General features: G+C 42.8%; 1 pseudogene; it reads right to left on the bottom strand.

The window, feature by feature from the left end:
• Window positions 1–461: 461 nt before the first annotated feature.
• On the bottom strand, window positions 462–3,429 carry LOC108529838 (probable ATP-dependent RNA helicase DDX10 pseudogene; annotated as a pseudogene).
• Between the last annotated feature and the right edge of the window lie 9,720 nt (window positions 3,430–13,149).

Consider the following 13,149-nt stretch of genomic DNA (forward strand, 5'->3'; position numbering starts at 1 on the left):
AAATATTCTTTCTCAGGGCTGGTCCATCATACTCAGTCTCTTTGCAAATATTAAATACATCAAAATCATGATCAATTTTGACAGTAACACAGAAACTTCTGTACAGTAAGCAACACAGGAATTTCTAACAATGACACAAGAACTCCAGAACTTGCCAGTAAAACAAAGGAAGCATTTCCAATGACAAGGCGTAGGAACCCATGGATAAAAATCTAACAGGACACATGCTGGAAACCAGGGTCAGGAAATGGTATCATCCACCCTTGATCTGAGTATGCTCAGTGATGGCACAAAGCATATCCTGTGAGAGGGACTTGGAGATATGATCGCTTCTATCCAGAAATGTGCCCTTTGGGAATGGGACATATGGTACCTAAGTGCCCCCAAATCAATTGTTTTTTAACTTCTTGTCTACACAATCGTAACCAAGGTTTCAAGGAGAAGGCAGGCGCAGGAAGTATTTAGCTTTGACTTCTTAGCAGATGTAACACCAGCTCTTCATCCTCGGCTAAAGACAGGCCAGTATCCAAAGGCTCTAAAGTGTCCCACTTGGCCTTCTTTCTGTTACGACTTGTTGGTCCCATGTCTACCACTTCACTGTTTTTCCTCTTCTTCATCCCCTGCTTCTTCTTGGTATCACTAATTTCATTTTCCATATCTTCACTATCTGAATCTTCAGAGCTTATCTACTTATCTGGATCTGGGAGTGTGCTTGGATCAAATCCATCATCATCATCATCATCACTCCAATCCAGAAAGGCTTCCTCTTTATCTTTGGCCTTCACTTGTCTCTTACTGGCTTCTCTTCTGGCTTTCCTTTCTTTCAGTCTTTCCTCCTGATGCTTTGCCTTAATTTTCTTCCTATATTCTTCTTTGTCAAATCTGTCCTCTTCCTGAAGTCTTCCCTTTGCTTTATCTAAGTTGATACCACCCGTGTCATCATCTTCCTCAGCATCCTTGATGGCAGATTTCTGCATTTGTGGCCACTGCTGAACCAACTCTCCTTCATCAGTACCTGTTATCTTCTTATTCACTTTAAAATTCTCATCATTACTTTTTTTGCTTCTGCAACTTTGGTCACTTTTTTTCTTGATGCTGGATTTAGAAGGTTCTTTCTTCTGTAATGTTTTCTCCTCTTTAAGGTCAAATCCAAACATATTGTGTCACTTCACCTTCAAGAAATCAGCATCTTCTTCCTCCTCATCTCTGTCTAGGAACTGCATAGGAACTTCCTTGATCTTCTGTGCCTCACTGGTGTTAGGAAGAGATGGAGCTTGAGATCCTTTTGCCTTTGCCAGTTTCTCTTCCATTTCTTCTTCATCGTCTTCCTCTTCTTCCTGTTCTTCATCACTAGTATTGTTAGCCAGTCTGTGCTCTGCCCCTTTGAGTCTTTTTCCACCTTTCAGAAGGATGGACATTTTCTCATTGAAGAAGCCTCTAAATTCTTCCACTTTGTCATCAGTGAGGGAGGGAGCCATTGGCTCAATTACTTCATCAGCTTGGCTCATTACCAATTCTTTGATGGGTTGTTTCTGCACTTTCTGAAGAAATCTTATGCATGGTGCCACAGCAAGACCAAGAGACGGCATATTCAGGTATAGATAACTTACATCAAATACTTCTTTATCCTTCATCAGGTATATCAATCGTGTGTAGGAGACGAAGCACCTTTGAGCTGTTTCTTTTAAATCGTGATCTTGAGCTAAAACAGATTCCAATTTTTTCTGGACATCTATAAGTTTTTCTGGATTGATTTTGATTTCCTTCACAGGTACTTTCTTCTGAAGAAGCTGCTGCACGATAGCTTTTTTCTGAGGCAAGCAAAATTAATAAAGTTTCACCATCTTCTTTGTACCCGGCAGTTCTACCTGCTCTGTGAATATATGTGTTGGCATCCTCAGGACAATCAAACTGAGGAGTCCAATTCACACCCAGGAAATCCGGCCCCCTGGCTACAATATCACTAGCAAAGAGTACCGCAGCTCTGTTATGGACAAACTCATTATAGACTTCCATTCTTCTCATTTGCTGCTGTCAACCGTGGAGGGCAAGGATAGAAATGCCAGGACGTACCTGGCAAAACACTCAGTACAGATATTGGACCTCTTTGCAACTGGAAAAAAATACAATGCTCTTCTTCTTCAGATGGCTTCTCAAAAAGGAACACAGCAACTTATTTTTTGCTGCTGCTCACAGACTATGTAGGTTCTTTGGCTGGAGTGCAGTGGCCCGATCTCAGCTCACTGCAAGCTCCGCCTCCCGCGTTTACGCCATTCTTCTGCCTCAGCCTCCCGAGTAGCTGGGACTACAGGCGCCCGCCACCTCGCCCGGCTAGTTTTTTGTATTTTTTAGTAAAGACGGGGTTTCACCATGTTAGCCAGGATGGTCTCGATCTCCTGACCTCATGATCCGCCTGTCTCGGCTTCCCAAAGTGCTGGGATTACAGGCTTGAGCCACTGCGCCCAGCCGACTATGTAGTTCTGTTCCAAAGTGGCAGGGGTGCTATATTTTGCTTTTCCATGAACCCAAACATACTCAGCGTTTTTCAAACTCAAGCGTGCAAGGTCTTTTACAGATTTAGTTTGTGTTGCTGAGAAAAGTAAAGTCTGACGTTTCTTGGTGAGATTTTCAGTATCAGCAAAGCCCATATCCAAGATTCTATCTACTTCATCAAGAACTAACATTTGGAGATCGGTAGCGTGAAAAGATACTGTTTCATCCATGTGTTGAAGAAGCTGACCTGGTGTGCACACAAGTATGTTTATGTTGTTGATTCTCTCAGCTTCATGTTTCAGATTCTTTGCACCAATGATGAGACCAGCTGAGAAGCCATGATTCTTTCCCACTTTTTGGAGAACCGCAAAGGTCTGATAGGCCAGTTTTCTCATAGGTGATATTATGAGAACCCCCAGCCCATCTGTTGAGGTCCGTTGCAGACGATATAAGGCTTCCAGCACTTGAACAAGGAAAGCCAAAGTCTTGCCAGATCCAGTTTTGGCTGCTCCAAGTACATCTTTACCTTGCAAAGCCAATCCAGTGGTCTGCTTTTGTATCTCAGTTACCAAACGGTACTGAGCTTCTTGCAAACCTTCCAGTGTTTTTTCTGGACAAGGAAAAAGCTGAAAATCTTGTAATTTCATTTACATTTATCTTCTCATAGTTCTGCATGAGGCGGCTGATACCCTCGTGCCCAACCTGCCATTTGGGTTTCTTCAGTTGCTTCCTCAACTGCTTCTTTTTTTTCTGCCTGTGGCTGTATTTTTTCTTCCAGCGATTGAAGCTCTGCACTGGGTCAGGTTGGGCTCCCGAACCTGGAGAGTCCGCAGTTTTGCCCAATGCGGAGGCGGCGACAGCTCGGGTCACCCCCAGACACGAAGCACCTAAGGCCAGGCTCATAGAACAAGCATGGGGAAACACACAGAGGCACATGCGTAGGTGTTGGTATTTTTAAACTACTCATGTGATGCTAGTGCACAGCCAAGTTTGTGAACAGTGCTCCAGCACCTTGCTCTCAGAGTATGGTCCATGAGGCTGAACATTAACAGGATCACCTGAGAGTTCATTAGGAATGCAGGTTGTCAAGTCCATTCTAAATCTTTGTATTTTAACAAGATCTTCAGGTGATTCATTTGCATCTTAAAATTTTAGAAGCACTGCTTTAGAAGTTATTTCATCTGTTTTATTTTGAAGTTGAAGAAAAATCCAGAGAAGTTACGGAGTTTACTGATGGTCACAGTTCTAGCTAATGAAGCCAGGACTAGAATTCAAAATTCTTGAATTCCAGACCTGTGCTTCTCTCCAACGCTGTGAATGTGGGCCTGTGTTATGCTTCACATAGAAGAAAAAGGTGTGGATAAATTATCAATAATGTGTACACTTTGAGTGTACTCTGTCTTTTTCAGATGTGGCTAATGGATTTGCTGTAATTCTCATCTCTCTCCAGACCTATCACCTTTGAGAACAATGTTCATGAGATGGAGAAACTTACTGGAAGCTGCACCTAGATAGATTGCTTTGGATATTTCGGGATACAGTGGAAGAGTTTGCAATTTAATTGTGCTTGTTATTGAGGGTTTTTTTTTTTTTTTTTTTTGGTGTGTGTGTGTGTGTGTGTATGGGTGTGTGTGTGTGTAGGCAGGGTCTCAGTCTCTTGCCCAGGCTGGAGTGCAGTGGCATGATCTCAGCTCACTGCAACCTCTGCCTCCTGGGTTCAGACAACTGTCCTGCCTCAGCCTCCTAAGTAACTGGGATTACAGGTGTGAGCCACTGTGCCTGGCCTGTTATTGACTTCTCTTACTAAAATTATCTACTTCCAAAGCATAAATACTAATAAAAAATATTTATAAAGTGAGACTTTTCTGCTCTTCATTAGCTGATGGACCAGTCTCAAGACTAAAAGACCATGGTATGAGACAAGAATACTAGTCTAAAAGATGATGGTATGGGAAAATAATATAATTTTTTCTTTCAGTTATCAACTTGAGGCTTTTGGGAAAGGGGAAAACCTGGGAATTTAGGGATGCAGTTAGTTTTGTAAGAAGCCAACCGAACGTTCTAAAGACAGAGCTTATGCTGGACTCTGTGCTCAAATTGATCTAGCCAGAGTATGAAGGAAGCTGGAGAGAAAATGCAGGCTAGGTTGGTGTTGATCTGTCCAATCAAACACCACATGGGTTTAGCAGATGTATGCCATGCACATCGAGATGTGCTATTTTAAATTTCCTGGGGCAATACTTGTTAGAGAAGAGCAGTATGTTGGACTCATCAGGCTTCTTAGTAATATGTACCTAGCTCTCTCCTCCTCTCTGCACCTGCTGTGCCACTGATTATACTGCAAGTAATGGCAGCTTTGCCTTGGGAGGTTATGGATATGCTGCAGATGAGGCATCTCTCCTGTGAAGGTGTGTAAATTTCAAATTGCTAGTTGCAGCACCTTGCAAGAGGGCCATGGGGAGCAGGAGGGAGAGAACACCAGTGGGAGTGACACCCAAAGCCATAATAATTTCTGATGATTAACCTCCAGTTTTTCACATCTCCTATTATGTGTTTTTCCAGGATCATAGAAAAAATGATTGCTTTGCTGCATGGAAAATCTGGCACTGTATAACTATCTAATTTTCCACACATGATATCATAATACCTCTAGTAGCACTATTTGTAGCTAAAGCCTCCCTCTCCTCCTCCTCCTTCCTGTTTTTTCCTCTATTTAATGTATTTTCCTTTCTTTCATTAATTGCAAGGGGCTTTAGCCCAGGGTGAGGATAGTGAGTAGTGCAATAGGAGTGGTGGCTTCAGAGCCTCCGGTCTGCATGTTAAAAAAAAAATATGTGTGTGTTTAGCTGTTTAGGAGAAGATTTCTAAAGACCCAGAGTGATATTATTACAGCTAGAATGTATTTAGAAACTCTAATGAAATGCATGTAAGGACAGAGGCAGGTAATAGAAATGAGTGATTTCTATTGGATCAATAGAATAGAAATGGATCAAGAGAACTGTGGTGGACTGGGCGGCTCCTAGCCTGTCTTAGAAGGGACATACCAGCCAGCTCCATCCATTGTTGCTATAGAGAGTGACAACCAGTGCTATGAAATCTCATTTTTAAACAGAAGCTAAAAATTCAAGTTTTACATGAAATGTTCTGCTCTCTAAATGTTCATAATTGAGATTTCTTTTTAACTCCATCAACTATGTAGCCCAAAAACCACATCTGAAGGACTAGATTGGGCCTGTGGAGCAGGAGTTTGTAAACTTGATTTAGTCTGATGTCCTCATTTCACGGAAGAAAAGGAATTTGTCCAAGCTCACTCTTGACATTAGTGAGGTGCACAGTTGAGAAAAGAATGCAGGTCAGAATGCTCCTCATTCTTTTCACCTCTGAAGATACCTACAGTAGGATTTATGTGCCAGGCAGTGAGCCAGGTCAGGGTTAGGTTACAGATATGGCTCCAGCCCTCAGTGACCTCACAGTCTGGCAGGGTGACAGACAAGCAAACAACTAACTATAATTCTTTGAGGTATGTGCAACAAAGAAGTAGCTATAAATGCAGAGGCAACATCAGGAGGAACAAGTTCATTTCATCTGTGAAGAGGGTGACATGGTGTGAAGAATCAGGGATGGGCTTACAAAAAAGGTAATGCCTTGGTTGGGTATTGACACTTAAATATTTTGATAATAGTCACGGTGTTTTGTTTGCTTGCTTCTTTTACGTTTGTTAAGCAGCTGGGTTGTTACTGTGATTCTGATGAATTTAGGGGGGCAGGAATTGATAATAAATTGTCTCGTATTGACTTAATTTAAAGTTCACATATACCAACTTACTTGGACCTCATAATGTTTGGTGAGGGTAAGGAATAGGGCAGGTATTCGTAGATGAGGAAATTGTGACTCGGGAAAACGAAATGCAAGGCCCAGTGTCACCTCATTATATAAGCAGCAGTAGAACTGGGTGGAAGGGAAGTTTCTCATTTGTAGTTGGTGCTATTTATATTTTGGGTCCTGACTTAGCGTGGCAACACAAATCATCCATCCTGTGCTGTAAACCAATTCCAAGTTCTGAAATCCTCAGGAATTTTTGCCTCAACTTTCCTAGGAAATTGGATTTGAAGAACTACCCTTATGTTCATTGGTGATAAGGTGAAGATAAAGGTTTGGCAAGACTCTGATTCAGACTGCAGAAACACTCAGTCTTTCAGCCTAGCCCCATTCCACAAGTTGTAGGCCTCCAGGGCTGTGTTCAGTGGGACACTGGTGAGGGTAGAAGGTTGGGGGATAGGAGGCCTAATTTTCACGGAGTCCCAGGGTAGGCTAGCAGGAACCTTGGGAATGCTATTGTGTCTGGAATTGGTGGGTTGTTGGTCTCGCTGACTTCAAGAATGAAGCCGCAAACCCTCGCAGTGAGTGTTACATCTCATAAAGGCGGGGTGGACCCAAAGAGTGAGCAGCAGCAAGATTTATTGTAAAGAGCATAACAACAAAGCTTCCACAGTGTTGAAGGGGACTGCAGCAGGTTGCTACTGCTGGCTCCGGCAGCCTGCTTTTATTCCCTTATCTGACCCCACCCACATCCTGCTGATTGGTCCATTTTACAGAGAGCTGATTGGTCTATTTTACAGAGTACTGATTGGTACGTTTACAATCCTTGAGCTAGACAGAAAAGTTCTCCAAGTCCCCACTTGGTTAGCTAGCTACAGAGTACCAATTGGTGTATTTACAAACCTTGAGCTAGACACAGAGTACTGACTGGTGTATTTACAAACCCTGAGCTGGACACAGAGTGCTGATTGGTGTATTTACAATCCCTTAGCTAGACATAAAGGTTCTACAAGTCCCCACTAGACTCAGGAGCCCAGCTGGCTTCACCTAGTGGATCCTGTACCACCACTGCAGGCAGAGCTGCCCACCAGTCCTAAGCTGTACCTCCACTCCTCAGCCCTTGGGCGGTCAATGGGACCGGGGCGCAAGCCGAGCGGCGGCAGTGCTCACGCGGAGCCCCTGCCTTGGAGGGCGGGTGCTTGACAGCCCTGCCCCATGGGGAGGCGCTGAGGCCCGGTGAGAACTGGAGCACAGCCGACGGGGACTGGCACTGCTGGGGAACTCCTGTGCACCCACCGCAGCTGCTGGGCCCAGCGTGCTAAGCCCCCTCACTGCCTCTGGCCTGCAGTTGCTGGCGGCAGCTCAGGTGTGCCGGCTGCAGCAGCGCCCCCGCCGAGCAGGCGCCCCGCCCGCCCGCCCCCGCCGCCGCCGCCGCGCCCCCGGCCGCCGCCCCCGGCCCGCCGCCCCCCGCCCGCGCCCCCGCCCGCGCCCCCGCCCGCACTTGCCGGAACTCGCGCTGGCCTGGGAGCACAGTGAGCAGCCCTGGTTCCTGCCCTTGCCTCTCACTCCACACCTCCTGGCAAGCAGAGGGAGGCGGCTCCAGTCTCGGCCAGCCCAGAGAGGGACTCCCACAGTGCCATGGCAGGCTGAAAGGCTCCTCAAGCACTGCCAGAGTGGATGCCGAGGCCGAGGAGGCACGGAGAGCGAGGGCTGTTAGCACATTGTCACCTCTCACTATGGGCATGGGGTTAAGTACATACAAACAATTTCACACTTATAGTGGGTTATTTTAGAAATTCATTGACTGGCTGGGTGCAGTGACTCAGGCCTGTAATCCCAGCACTTTGGGAGGCTAAGGCAGGCGGATCACAAGGTCAGGAGGTTGAGACCATCCTGGCTAACACGGTGAAACCCCGTCTCTACTAAAAACACACAAAAAATTAGTCAGACGTGGTGGCAGGTGCCTGTAGTCCCATACTCAGGAGGCTGAGGCAGGAAAATGGCGTGAACCCAGGAGGCGGAGCTTGCAGTGAGCCCAGATGGCGCCACTGCACTCCAGCCTGGGCAACAGAGCAAGACTACATCTCAAAAAAAAAAAAAAAAAAAAAAAAAAAAAAAAAAAAAAAAAAGAAATTCATTGACCATGTGACCCAACTTCTTAGGAGAAAATTGAGACAGTAAGAAAGGGGATACTTTTACTGAGTGCTCACTGTGTCTTTGCAACTGCACTAGGTATTTTTATGTTATTCAAGTTAACACTGCCAGAAAGCCTGAAAGATGAACATCATCAGCTCCATTTTCCCGAAGAGAAGCTGAGACTCAAAGAAGAGGTTATGTGACTTGCCAAAGGTTAGATGGGTATTAAATGATGGAGCTTGTATAGAGTTAGGTCTGGTAGTCTGACTGAATCCAAAGAACGTGTCATAAGAAACCTAAGAAATGGGACATAATTTTCTGTGTAATGAAGGTGATTTATTTCATATAATAATTTTACCTGGGGTACCTATGCCTACGTGTGCATGTATGTGTTTGTATGTGTATGCTTATGGTGATGGTGAGGTGTCAACAGAAGACAGCGTAGGAAAGGCAGAGGAAAGAACCAAATGGGTGAATTTACTTCTAGTCTAATTTACCATGTTGGCTATTCACTTTCAGTTACTCTGCATTAACGGAGATAAAAGAGTCTGGTGGAAAATCTCAAAACTGGATTAATGAAATTATTTGTATTTGGCATTGAGTGTGAGTGTGTGTAATGGTTTAGAAAATTATAAAACAAATAATGAAACCATTTAGTCAATGTTCAACTTAGGAGGAAGAGAAACGCTGTGCTTTTCATGAATTCTGCTAAATAACATCTCTCTCCTTCCTTCTTTCACATAGCAGTGTCTCTTAGGCAGGCACAAGTTATCCTTACAAAGGGAACTAGTTTCTCTCTCTCCATTTGCTTGTTTACTTTTTCAGATTTCCTGGAAGAGTTAAGGTAATTAAACAGCTTGGTGTAATTGCGATGCTTTTCAGCTTTCTTTCCCAATTTCTGTTAAACTATAGCCTATGGTTGGTTGTAAGGAGGACTACCAATTAGTTTACCTAACATAGTTTAATTGAACACCTACCATATGCAAGGCACTGTGCTAACTTCTGGGGAATACAAATATCAAAGTGACAAAGGCAGATATGCAACTTACTGTATTGTAGTTAGATTGTAACAAAACCAGGCCCAGATCATACCAGGCAGAGATGCTGGGAAAGATAATTTGATATCCTTAAAAAACAATATTTAAAAAATATTTGTTCTGCATTTATTTAGCAGGAGAGAGGTTATTACCAGCCTGAATTTTTAATTTTCTATTAAAGTGTACCCTCAGCTTTGATGAGAAAGATCTTTTTTTTTTTTTTGTTTTTTTTTTTTTTTTTTTTTGAGGCAGGGTCTTGCTCTGTCACCCAGGCTGGAGTGCAGTGGCATGATCTTGGCTCACTGCAACCTCTGCCTCCCAGGTTCAAGTGATTCTTGTGCCTCAACCTCCCGAGTAACTGGGATTATAGATGTGTGCCACCATGCCCAGCTGATTTTCGTATTTTTAAGGTCAATTTATATGTATATATTTTCAGCTATTTATAGAATTGCATGTGGGTACCATGGTACCATTTTATTTCAATGAAAACCCCTCCTATAGATTGTTACTCTGGGCTACCACCCAACTGGCCCAGCCCTTAACTTTGCTCTCTATAGAAGAATGGAGCTCATGGAGACAGGGGAGGGAAACGGAGGAGGGAAAGACTAATTCTGACTGCTACTGAGCCAGGCCTCAAAGAATGATTAAAGTTTCTAAAAGCTGAGAAACTGAGGCCCAGGACAAGATAGGTCTGTCAGGAAGAGAGGGCAGTAGAGGCAAATGCAGGGCCAACTAAGCTAAGGTACAAGGGCCACAAACTGAAAGTGAGATATAGGAAGTCACTAGCTGACTGCAGAGGACAGATCTCATGAAGTATTACTGGCAGATTCGAAGGTCTTACTTCTACCATGGGACAGTTCTCATTAAGTGATAGAAGCTGAAACTGGAATGAAGTAGGGGAGAGCCAGGCTGGAGCGCTTCTCTTATTGGAGGCTACAGTCACTTGCTTTAAGTTATCCCTGTCCTTAAGCACAAGCATTCTGCGCCAGCTTCTACATTACCCTCACTGTTCTGTGCCTTGCTTTGCTTCAACAACCTTTCTTGAAAGGATGTGCCATTTAGTGGCTCCTTTGCCACTTTTTTCTCAATTGCTGACTTAGGATTTTTTTGTTTATTTGTTTTAAAGACAGGGTCTTGCTCTGTTGCCCAGCTGTGGTGCAGTGGTGCAATCATAGCACATAGCTCATGGGTCATCAGATCCTCCTGCCTCAGCCTCCCGAGTAGCTGGGACTACAGGCATGCACCACCATACCTGGCTAATTTTTTAGTTTTTTGTAGAGACAAAAAACTCACTATGTTGCCCAGGCTGGTCTCAAACTCCTAGCCTGAAGCGATCATCCCACCTTTGCCTCCCAAAGTGTTGGAATTACAGACATGAGCCACTGTGCCTGGCAGAGGGCTGACTTAGGAAGTGGCATGTCTTGAGATCATCCAAGGACTTTAGGTAGTCTGAGTTTGCTGTTTTTATGAACACAAACAGGACTGACATTAACAGAACTGACCTGGGAAGTTAATAATGGCAAGGAAGATGCCTGAGTGCCTGGAGGAAGTGAGTAGATGTAGGTGTCGACTGGTTCTGCTTGAAGCAAAGGCTCTCCATCCGATAGACCCTCTAGGAATACCTGGGAGGCTCAGCTTCTAGTCTCAAAGAGGGCTGGAGCTTTGAGAATGTGGTCTTGTAGAGAGGATCTGTCAGATCAGTATTCAAGATGGTAGATACCACTTACATAATTGCAATTTCATTTTAGATTCTTGGCCTTCATATTTAGAAACAAATTCATACTTGTAATAGTGCTTGTTAAGCATTAGTAGAACAACATTTTAGCATTATTCCTCTACGACAGGCACAACACAAATACAATAGCTGAGGATATTTAGAAAGGAGGGCATTTAGAAAGTGGGAATACATGTAGGTTTCCACTCCAAGTTTGTTGGCGTTGAGAACTTTTATTCAGTCATCTAATATTTCTATCATCTTTGGTATTTTAAGGACATATTCCTAGCTTAATATTTTTATTTTTAAAAGGGTATTTGGCAGAACAATAAATGGTATTTTAAAAAATAAAAAATTCTTCAGCTAAATAAGTTTGGAGAATGTTGACTTAAGAAACTTAAACAATTTTTTTTAAGTCCAGGACTTTTCAGAGCTTTAAATATGGTAATATGCTTTTAGCAATTATAAGAAGAGTATACATGGTCACCTATTTTATGGTAAACTGAGACCCACTAGAGACAACATGGGAAGCATTGTTCTAGATCATAATTTACATGTAATCTCTTGAGAAAGTCACTTTACATCTTTTTTATTTATATACAGTTTTTTTCAACTTTTATTTTAGATTCAGGGGCTATTTTATTTTATTTATTTATTTTAGATTCATGGGTTTGTTACATGGGTATATTGCATGATGCTGGTTTGGGATACAGATGATGCAGTCATCCAGGTAGTTAGTATAGAACCCAGTAGTTAATCTTTCAACACTTATTCCCTCTGCCTCCCTCCCCCTCTCCAGTAGTCCCCAGTATCTATTGTTCCCATCTTTATGTCCGTGAGTATCCAGTGTTTAGCTCTCACTTATAAGTGAGAACATGCAGTATTTGGTTTTCTGTTTCTGCCTTATTTTACATAGGATAATGGCCTCCAGCTGCATCCATGTTGCTGCAAAGGACATGATTTCATTCTTTTTTATGGCTGTGTAGTATTACATGGTGTATACGTACCCATTTTCATCATCCAGTCCACTGTTGATGGATGCCTACATTGATTCCATGTGTTTGCTATTGTGAATAGTGCTGTGAGGAACATACAAGTGCAGGTGTTTTTTTGGTAGAATGATTTCTTTTCTTTTGGAATGAGATTTCTGGGTCGAATGGTAGTTCCGTTTTAAGTTCTTTGAGAAATCTCCAAACTGCTTTCCACAGTGGCTGAACTAATTTACATTCCCACCAACAGTGCATACGTGTTCCCTTTTATCTGCAGCCTCACCAACATCTATTATTTTTTGACTTTTTAATAATAGCCATTCTGACTGGTGTGAGATGGCATCTCATTGTGGTTTTGATTTGCATTTCTCTGATGATTAATGATGTTGAGTATTTTTTTCATATTTTTGTTTTGGCTGCTTTTATGTCTTCTTTTGAGAAGTGTCTGTGTCTTTTGCCCACTTTTTAATGGGGTTATTTGTTTTTTTTGCTTGTTGATTTGTTTAAGTTCCTTATAGATTCCGGATATTAGACCTTCATTGAATGCATAGTTTGCAAATATTTTCTCCTATTCTGTAGATAGTCTGTTTACTCTGTTGATAGTTTCTTTTGCTGTACAGAAGCTCTTCAGTTTAATTAGGTCCTACTTGTCATTTTTTGGTTTTGTTACAATTGCTTTTGAGGACTTAGTCATCAATTCTTTCTCAAGACCAATGTCCAGAATAGTGTTTCCTAGGTTTTCTTCTGGGATTCTTATAGTTTGAGGTCTTATACATTTTTAATCCATCTTGAGTCAGTTTTTTAATATGGTGGAAGGGTCCAGTTTTATTCTTCTGCATATGGGTAGCCAACTATCCTCACACCACTTATCAAATAGGAGGCCATTTCTTCATTGCTTGTTACTGTTGACTTTGTCAAAGATCAGATGGCTGTAGGAGTGCAGCTTTATTCCTGGGTTCTC

This window comes from Rhinopithecus bieti, unplaced genomic scaffold, assembly GCF_001698545.2.
Source record: "Rhinopithecus bieti isolate Rb0 unplaced genomic scaffold, ASM169854v2 scaffold_5948, whole genome shotgun sequence".
NCBI classification, from domain to species: Eukaryota; Metazoa; Chordata; class Mammalia; order Primates; family Cercopithecidae; genus Rhinopithecus; species Rhinopithecus bieti.